Source organism: Odocoileus virginianus, chromosome 16, assembly GCF_023699985.2.
Source record: "Odocoileus virginianus isolate 20LAN1187 ecotype Illinois chromosome 16, Ovbor_1.2, whole genome shotgun sequence".
NCBI lineage: Eukaryota > Metazoa > Chordata > Mammalia > Artiodactyla > Cervidae > Odocoileus > Odocoileus virginianus.
In genome coordinates, this window is record NC_069689.1 from 10,307,710 (window position 1) to 10,318,006 (window position 10,297).

Below are 10,297 nucleotides of genomic sequence, written 5' to 3' on the forward strand. Positions count from 1 at the left end.
GAGGAGGCTGGGACTCAACCAAGTTTGTGTAGGAGGAAGGGGCAGCCTGGCACTTTCCACATACAGACCTACGATTCCTGGGGTGCAAGGGGGGCTCATCCAGGGGTGTCCGGGCTCCTGGCTTCAGTCCTCCGGGGTGCTCCCCAGCTGTGCACACTTGACAGTCACCTCACCTCTCTGAGCCTTCTATCACATGTCCTGGGACCAAAGTATTCCCACCTCCCCCGCCCACCACGTAATGTGGCTACAGCCTGGTGTCAGCTGGGGCCTCACTCGCTCCTGAATTAGACGACCTGGGAAGTGAATAGACATGCAAGATGGATAATTTGGGTTTCAGTCCCCAGTCCAGGGACCCCTGACTGTGGGTCCCTGGCTGAGTCACCCATCTGCTGGAGCCTCAGGCTCCTCTCCTGTAAAATGGGCATGCAGCCCCGCCCTCTCTGGGCCCTGGTGGGGCCAAGGGCCTGGCATGGTGCCAGCCCCACGGCAGGGGCTCTGGGTGTCTGGCGTGATAAGTAGGAAATGTCAGGAGTGGGAAGGAGCTAGTCAGTGAGGGTCAGGGTGGCCTGGAGGGGTTGGTCTGGGGCCGGGTACCAGGGCCCCTAAACATCACTGTGCGGTGAGACAGCTGCCTTTGCCTGGAGGCAATGGGGAGCCATCACAAGCTTAATCAGGGTGGTGGTGATGCCCTCAGATTGCCTTGCTGGGGGGAGAGCGGAGGCCATGAGGTGGGAAGGGATGGACTTGGCAGCCAGGCCCAAGGTGATTGAGAGGAGGGCGTGGCTTTGAGAGAGGCACAGAAGGGCAGACACTAGGAGGATGGATTTTCCAGTCTGCTGGTCTCTGAATAGTGGTACTCTGGGTTGCTAGCTGTGTGATCTTGGAAAATTGCTTAACTTCCTTGAGTCTCACTGTTTTTCAGCTGTAAATCTGGAATTGTGATGTTGTTTTTCTGGGGGGCAGGGGTGGTCCATGAAGAAATATGGGTGAGGAGAAACACCAAGAAATTGGCGGCTGTGGTTATTTTTAATGGTTGGGGCTTAACTATTGAGACTCACAGGTACTGGCCTGGGAGGTGAGGGGTCAGAGTGACCATCAGTCTAGATGGTTTCTTAGTTGGGACATAGAGTGGGCTGCATAGGACAGGCTCAAAATAACTGACTAAACGGGGTGTTTCCCAGGTGACGATAGTGGTAAAGAATCCTCCTGCCAGTGCAAGAGACACAAGAGACTTAAGTTCGACCCCTGGGTCAGGAAGATCCCCTGGAGAAGGAAATGGCAACCCACTCCAGTATTCTTGCCTGGAAAATTCCATGGACAGAGGACCCCAGCGGGCTACAGTCTGTGGGGTCGCCAAGAGTCAGACACAGTGAGTGACAGCGCATATAACACACACACAGGGTGGACATTTATTTCTCTCCCATAGACATCTGGGTTGCAGGGCCAGCTGTGCTCCGTGAAGGTGTCATGGCCCCTGCCATCCCTGGCATCTTGCCCTCATCTGCCTAGTCCAGGGTGGCTCCCATCAGGTCTGCATTCCCCAGGATGAGGCGAGGAGGAGAGGGAAGGTGAACACCCATGCTGTCTCTTTAAGAGCATGACCTGGAAGTGGAACATAAAGTTCACTTTGCTCACATCCCATTGGCTAGAAATTAACCACACGGCCACACTTGGCCACAAGGAACACTGGGAAATGTAGTCTTTATTCTGGGTGAGCGTATGCCTGGCAAAAATCAGGTTCTATAGGGTGGAGGGAAAAAAAGAGAGCTGGATGACTCTACCGGAGACAGGACATGTGAAGAGAGGGGTGGATTGGGGTGCTGACAGTGGGAGGTAGTTCCTCTTGGGCTGGATCAGTCTGAGAAGAACAGAATTTACTCCTGAGGTGTCTCTGTGGCTGCATCATTGTGCCTCCACCACTGTGTTGTCCTTTCCTCTTGACCATCTTGCACATACATCCTCTTGTGTCGTATGACACGTGAGTCACGCTGGAGAGCCACTCTCCAGGTGGGAGTCCCTTATTTGGTGCCCCTGGGGCTAGGCTGGGTTATCTCCTGTTTACTCTGTGGTCCATGCCCAGTCTAGTGACTTTTTAATTTCATTTCAGGGGGTCATTTCCTGGGACAGAGTCCCCAGTGCAGGGCAGACAATGACAGACTTGAGCTAAGTCCCCTCATTGCCCCTGACTGCCCCACAGAGTCGCGTGGCTGCCAGGGAACCCTGAGATCCTCTGCTTGCCTCGTCAGATCCAGGGGCTTAAAGCAGAGAAGCCCGCAGTCTGCCAGAGACAGGGCTGTCTTCGTTGCTCGGCATGGAATCCCCAGCACAACTTTGTTTCTCTGTCTCAACCCGGAAGTGTGCACACGCCTAGTCTGCAGCCAACAGCTTGCACTCCTGGGAGCCATGAGATCCTGACAGGGCTCCATACCATGGTCATTATAAATCTTAAAACACACTGCATGTCTTTTTTGCTTTGGCAGCTAGGAAGCTCTGTGCCAACGTGGGAGTTGTAGGAATTGTACCCTTAACTGACTTTCTGCTCTCCTTTCTTTATCTACATCTTTATTATTCTTCTGTGTTTTCTGACTTCATAGGTGCTTGGGGACACAGAAGGTGAGCTTCATTTGCTTATCTACAAGATGGGGAAAAGCCCATCTGCTTGGGTTCTTCTGAGGATCACAGGAAAGGAGGGCCCTCTGCTGAGTAGGCTGGAGGGGGGGCTGTTCTGCTGATGTTGGGGTTTGGTAAAGCCACGCTCAGCTGTGGACTCCAGGGAGCCACCTCCATTGTGAGCACCTGCAGCTCTTAGGAATGGGGCCAGGGATGCGACCCAGAAATGCTCCTGGTCCCAGGGGCTGAGTCCTGATACCCCCTCCTTCCCCGAGAGAGTGTCAGCTCTGTGAGGTCCAGCTTGGGACTGAGACATGGTGTCTCTCTTGTTTCTTTCTCCTCTCTCCACTCCTCACCCCAGATCCCTCCTCTCACCGAGAATGCTGATGGCGGGGCTCCCCGATCCGGGGCTCCAGACAACCTCTTCCTTTTGCCCCCCACCTCCTCCTGGATGCCCTCAGGTGTCTCCATCTGACTGGGCACCAGTAAGTGGGTAGGATCTCCCTCCCCCTGGGCCTCTGGAAAGCCAGAAATGAGGGCAGCCCAACTTTCTGGAAAGGCTAGGATGTCCTGATATGTGTAAATTTCCCATAATAGACGTCTTATTTAACGGAGATGGGGCTGGGTGGGCACCTTCCCTCCTCTGCTTTGTGAAGATCTCGGGGTGCCCGTGAACACAGGCAACCCCAAAGCTGTGGCTTCATGGAGGAGAAGAGGCCTGCTCTCTGGGTGTGAAGGAAGCAGGAATCTGCGACTCCGCACGTGAGCTCTGGCCTCCGACTTCAAGTTCACCCAAGTGGGGCCACTGGAAGCCGTGGAAGAGCTGGGTCCACGGGGAAGGCTGGGGAGACACCTGGGGGGCAGATGTGAGTGGAGGTCATCCTTGTTCAAGAGACACCTTGGGGTAGGGGAGGGGCGCCCAGTGGGCTGGGGGTGGGCCGGTCAGAGACCTCAGCCCCTCTGTCCTTTCCCCCTTGGTTGCCGTATTTTGTTGGTCTTGGGTCCCAACTCTGCAGAGCGGTGAGGCATGCCCTCAGATATAGGACACTGGCCGCACGCTCTCATCGACCACGGTGGACCCCCCCAGTGTGGGCCCGCGAGCCGTGACCTGGCCGGTGCGGATCTTCAAAGGGGGTGGCCCCGGGGTGCCCCATGCCCGGCCTCCTCCGCCTGTTTCGTGTCCCGGGTCAGGTCTCTGGTTCAGGACCTCGCTGCTCTGGCTTGACCGCTCCCCGCCAAGGGCGCGGCACACAGGCGCGCTGTGACCGTACAGTCAGTGGGCGCCGTGGGGTTAAGCTGGTCCAAATGTAGGCTGCGTCACAAAGGAGCTCTTCCCGGACTCGGGTGCAAACACTGCAGCCCCTCCAGCTCTCTCACGCCTGCCCTCCTGCCCTCAACACACGTCCCTTGGAGAGCCCGGCTACCCCGCGGCTCTCGTATCCCTCACCCCATCACTCGGAACCCCGCCGACCCGCCAAAGTGTGGAGCTCTGGGCTTGCAGGGCAGCTGCCCGGGGACGCCTTCGCCTGAGTGACCCAGGAAACTGAGTTTATCCGCCCCGCGCGCCGTGTGTGCCCTTGAGTCAGCGGCACTGCCGCTTCCACCAGGTACCAACCTGACATCGCCCGCCCCGTCTCCTTCCGCAGCGGACCCGGCATCTTGACCCGGATCGCGTGCTCTCGCTGCTTCCAATGCGTCTGCTCTCTGTCCTCTGCTCTGGCCAGGCGGCCATCATTCCTTTCTTTTTTTGGAAAAGAAAAATGTATTTATTTATCTGTGGCCGTGCTGGGCCCTCCTTGTTGCCGCTGTCCTGTGTGGGCCTCTCACTGCAGCGGCTTCTCCTGCTGCGGGGCACAGGCTTTGGGTAAGTTGCGGGGCTCAGGCTTTGTTGCTCCATGGCACCTGGGATCTTCCTGGACCAGGGATCGAGCCTGGGTCCCCTGCACTGGCAGGCAGATTCTTTGCCGCTGCCAGGGAAGCCCGTCCTGTCTTTATTAGGACCACATAGTTCTCTGGGGGTTGTTTCCCCAAAAGTTTCACCAGACTCCAGTGAGATCTTTTCCTGCCCCGGGTGCCTCTGCTCAGTGGAGTCCTTTGGGGCTCACGGTGTAGCTGGGGTGTTCGCCGTGGAGCCTGTTCCTGGTGGAGCCCGTTCCTGGTGGAGCCCTACTCAGAGCTGGCGGCATCTGCGTGACCCAGCATGTGGGTGGAGCGGTGTCCGGGGTGGGGGTAGGGTAGCGCCTGTGGGGAGCGGGGGTTGCTGCTTCTAGAGTCTAAACCGCCAGGCGTGGTGCTTCCTTTTTCGTCATGGGAAGCGCACGCTGCAATAGTTTGTCCTTTGCTTTGGAGGGGTGGTCCAGAGCGTCCCTGACTGCTGCCTCTAAGAAGGGGGGAGGATGAGGCAGCCCCCGGAGCATGTGTGTCTCACCAAGGCCTTTAGTGGTCTGGCTCCGCCTTGCTCATTTGGCCCGATCAACTCAGTGCCGTTGATAAACTGATCCCTGTGATTTGCTGTGGACCGAGACACAGGCTCTCTGGTCTGTATGATGACTGGGGCCAGGGGAGCTGGCACCGCCCCGGGACTGTAGATGTATATTGTCGCTCTTCCCATGGGGATCCTCGTTCTTTCTTACTTAAAAAATATGTTTGTATTTGGCTGTGCCAGGGCTTAGTTGCAGCACATCGGATCTTCAGTCTTTGTTAGGGCACGCAGAATCTTCAGTTGTAGCATGTGAACTCCTAGTTGCGTATGTGGGATCTACTTCCCTGACCAGGGATCGAACCCTGGGCCCCCTGCATTGGGAGCGTGAAGTCTTAGCCACTGGACATCCAGGGAGGTCTTGGATGTGCGTTATGCTAATCCTTCTTTTCGCCTGGGTTAGGAAAGGATGCATTTGCTCAGGTGGTTGCATACCTGGTCCCAGGGACTGTGTTCATCTGCTCCGGCAGAGACTGCCCCTCACCCCCCCAGCCCCGGCACAGCCCTGTGACCCAGGCTGGCCTTGATGGGGCCTACTGGGGGTTTGTGTCATCTTCCAGGATCTTCAAGAATTGCCCTGAGGCATGGTGGGACCAACACGCATCCTTTATCTCCTTGAAGGTGGTACTGATCTCCGTCACCTCCTTTCCTGGGATGTGATGCCATTTCTGATTCGTGATGTTGGCTAAGGAGGGGTCGGTTTCAAAGCCTTCCAGTCTCTCCCATTGCTCTCACTGCAGAGACCAGAACCAATGTGGAAAGGGCACCGGCTGCTAAGTATGCTGACCCTGGGTGTTCATTTGGGGGTCAGAAAGTTCACTTCTTGATGGGTCTGCGGAGCCTGTGGTTCCATGTAAGGTGGACTTCGGATGGGACTGCCCTTATTACCTGATGTTTGTAGGTCCCCATCTAGCAGGCACCTTCATGAGATATCACGTTCCTGGTGTCCAAGCCTGTTCAAGCCCAATGTCCAACAGTCCTCCAAGTGTTTGGGTGTTCTGCATTCCCCCTTGGGTTATTAGCCAAGTAGATGGACAAGGTCCCTTTTGGAGGAGCACTGGGGAAAATATTGCCACATGTACTTGCTGGTATATTGTGGGGTCCTTCCTCCTTGGGGATCAGCCGACTCTTCAGTCAATGAGTCCAGAGTCTGAAGATTGAGTCAGGAATGGGAGAGGGCTGCAGTGTGTCAGCAGCTCCTTTGGCACCTTTTCTGTTTGCTTATCCCTGTTTTCCTTAGACCTTAATCATGAAGTTGAGATCACTAGGCCACTTTTCACATTCTTCTTTTCTAAACATATGCAATGGGCTTTCCTGGTGGCTCAGTGGTAAAGAATCCACCTGCTAATGCAGGAGACATAAAAGACTCAGGTTCAATCCCTGGGTTGGGAAGATCCCCTGGAAAGGGAAATGGCAACCCACTCCAGTATTCTTGCCTGGAGAGTCCCATGGACAGAGGAGCCTGGCAGGTTACAGTCCATGGCATTGCAAAACAGTTGGACATGACTTAGTGTCTAAACCTGCCTACTCCCATCCTGGGGGCCCAGGGGCAGGTCCTGATGGCATTTCCTTTTTTTTTTTTTTTTTTAAATGGACAAAGCAATGGAACATTTATTCAAAGAAGATATAGCAATTATCAATAACTACATTAAGAAGCTTTCAACATCGTTGCTAACCAAGGAAACAGATCATAACCACAGTGAGCAGGGCTTCCCTTGTGGTCCAATGGATAAGAAGCCATCTTGCAATGCAAGGGACACTAGATTGATCACTGGTGCAGGAAGATCCCACATGCCAGAGGGCAACTAAGCCTATGCACCACAACAGCTAAGTCTGTGCTTTAGAGCACTCCAGCCACCACTGCTGAAGCCCGAGTGCCCAGGGTCCGTGTTCCGCAGTAAGAGAAGCCACCACAATAGGAAACTGGTGCACCGCAGCTAGAGGGTAGCCTCTTCTCACCACATCTAGAGAAAGCCTGTGCACAGCAACAGAGAACCAGTGCAACCATCAATGAGTAAACATAAAATAAAACAATATTAAAAACACACACACACAATGAGGGACTTCTCTGGGAGTACAGTGGTTAGAACTCCATGCTTTCACTGCCAAGGGTACAGGTTTAATCCCTGTTTGGGGAACAACTAAGATCCTATAAGCTGTGCAGTGTGGCCGAAAAAATATATACATATCTAAAAGATAGAGAATAAGCTAACCAGTGTTGATGAGGGATATGGCGAAACTAGAATCCTCATACTCTGATACTGGAAATGTAAAATGTGGTATATCCACACAATGCAATATTACTTGGCCATTAAAGGAATGGAGTGCTAATATATGCGACAACAAGAATAAGGGACAACATGGAGACTGAGTGGGAGCATAGGAGTCTGGAAAATGTTTCAACTTTTCAGACTCATAAACTATTCTGTTGTTGCTTCCAGTGGTGAGGAGACTTGGGGACTAGCCCAGGCTAACCAAATGAACAACAAATGGATGTGTAGCACCTGGAAAGATGTGTTATTTAACAATGAAAAATACAGTACAAAGTACTCAAGTTTGGCATCAGTACTTTCTATGAAAGACAATCAATGGGATAAGCTACATTATTTACAGAAGGTTACATGATGCTCATGGAATCAGAACCAGGAGAGTTGATTCATAGGTGTTTTATTATTTTTTAAGCAAAAATTTTTTGTTGTTGTACAATAGGGTCTGAATCTGACTTTCACTTAATGTCTAAGGAGAAAAGAGGGCATATGATTTGAACAAAGAAGATAAAGAAAGGCACTTTTTTTTAATGCCTTCAAAGAAGGATATGTTCATCTTTTTGAAGAGTTTAAGGTACATTCCCCTGATTCCAGGTGAGTGATGATAGAACACTGCATCCTTCTACATGGAAAGTGGTCAAGAGCATGTGCTTATATGTCAGACTGACCATGATTGACTACTAATTGCATGCATGTGACATTGGGTGAGTTACCTAAATTCTTTGTACTTGTTCCTTGCCTGAAAATGGGAGTAATAATCTTTCTGCTATGGATTGAATTGTGCCTCCTGAAAATTCATCTGATCATCAATGTGTAGAGAAGGAACCTTATGAGTTAATTAGGTTTTGATGAGGTCATTAGCTTGGTGTCCCCATGATGAGACTGCTGCTGCTGCTGCTGTGTCGCTTCAGTCGTGTCCGACTCTATGCGACCCCATAGACGGCAGCCCACCAGGCTTTGCCGTCCTTGGGACTCTCCAGGCAATAACACTGGAATGGGTTGCCATTTCCTTCTCCAATGCGTGGAAGTGAAAAGTGAAAGTGAAAAGTGAAAGTGAAGTCGCTCAGTCGTGTCCGACTCTTAGCGACCCGATGGACTGCAGCCTACCAGGCTCCTCCATCCATGGGATTCTCCAGGCAAGAGTACTGGAGTGGGGTGCCATTGCCTTCTCCTCCTGATGGCATTTCCATTCAATGGCTGGATGAGCTGTTAAGAGGCTGGGAGAGCTGGTGGAGGGGGTCTTACCTAACCTGTTGATTCCTTTCCTGGATTAGAAGGAATAGGGCTGAGAAATCAGTTAGTTAAAGAAGGACGGACTCTTCCCCAGCTCCCCCTTAGTGAATTTGCAGGCCGACCACGAGGGCAAGACAGTGTTTAGAGAAGATCAGGGAAGTCAGCAGGCCTGCACGCCGTGGAAAAATAATGAAGAATCTGACCTTCTGCCTTAATGATTAACTGAGATGGCAGCCCGCTTTCCCTTTAGAAATCGTCACGGCTGAGCAGAATCTTCAGCAAGGTCTCTGCATATAAGTCTATCATTTCCCCAGATTGCCGGCTTTTCTGAATAAAGTCCTTGCTTCTCCACCGAAGCCCACCCTTCAGTTTATTGGCTGTTGAGCGGGGGCGAGTGGCTGAACCTGCATTTGTTTACAAAGGTATCATGACTTTTTATTGCTGGGTCCTCCCCCAGCCGTCGGTCCATCTGTACTTGATTTCTTCTGTTAGCACCGACTGAGAAGTGCCCTTGTCTGTCCCGCCTCCTTACTCTCGGTCAGGACGCTCTGCAGGCCTCACCCTGTGGCCGGCCTCCAGCCCGGCTGCTCATCACGATGACTGCAAAGCCCGGGCCCCTGGGGGCAAAGGGCCGCCCCCTGGCCTTGCGTGCTTGGGTCCCACTTCTCCAGGGCCCTGCGCGGGCCGGGCTCGTGGCAGCCTGTCCTGCCTGCCGTCAGCCCTGCCTTCTTTACGGAGAACGACCACCCGGGACGTTGTGGTCGTGCAGAAGCCCCTCCGTCTCCGCACCCCCTCTGCCCTCCCGGCCTTTCCCCAGACCTCTCTGGCCTGGCAGCGCGTCTACTCCAGGTGCCCGTTTCTCGAGCCTTCGAGTCCCTTCACCACCACCCGCCACAGCCATCCCGCCTTGTCAGCTTTGACCAGAGTGGCTGTCACCGGTTCGGGCTCCGGGAGTCCCCCTGGGTGTCTGCACCGTGTCCTGGGGTCCCTGCTGGAGTTGACCCTGCCTCTCGGGACAGGCTACCGAGGGAGCCGGCCTCCCCCAGGCACCTCTGCGTTCCCGCTGTGATCAGCCAGGAGCCCCCCGGGGCCCTGGGGCCCTGCCACTGCAGTTCCCCCGGGGCGCAGTCCTCCCTTATCCGCACTGTATCCCTGACTCTCATCAGAGGCCCGGGGCGCAGGGTGGGGTGCGAGCTGCCTGGAGGGGGACAGCCCTATGCCTTGTCCCCATCTGCTTGTAGCTCCTACTTGGGGCCACGTCCAAGGGCCTGAGGGCTGCGTCCCTGGGAGTGAGAACCTGCGGGGCATCAGTCTCCATCCCATAACTCAGGGTCCTTGCTTTTTTTTTTTTTCTGGCTCCGAGTCCTGCAGGCAGGACCTTTGTTCCTCCGCCAGGGTTCGAACCCGTGCCCCCTGCAGTGGAAGCACGGGAATCCTAACCCATGGACTCATGGGGAAGTCCCAGTTTTCCCAACTTTGACATGACAGCCCCACATTGGTCGGGTTATATCTTCCTTGAACTTCAGCCACTTAGACTCCTGGGCTCCAGGCTTGGTCTGCAGCATCCCTCTGACCTGCTCTCCCGAGAGGAGAGAGCCTCAGAGAGGCCCCCCAGGGTTCACATGGGCTTGCCGTGGCCTGTCACTCAGCGCAGCTTTTGTCCCCAACGTGACTCAAATGCGTGAACCCCGACACTGACACCCTCAGT

At 54.0% G+C, this 10,297-nt stretch overlaps 1 long non-coding RNA gene across 1 annotated transcript; it reads right to left on the reverse strand.

The window, feature by feature from the left end:
- Nucleotides 1-1,386: 1,386 nt before the first annotated feature.
- LOC110150496 (uncharacterized) lies at nt 1,387-3,887 on the reverse strand. Its single transcript, XR_011491627.1, has 2 exons — nt 3,244-3,887; nt 1,387-1,602 (listed from the first exon to the last, which is right to left on the reverse strand). It is a non-coding gene; the product is annotated as an uncharacterized lncRNA (long non-coding RNA).
- Between the last annotated feature and the right edge of the window lie 6,410 nt (nt 3,888-10,297).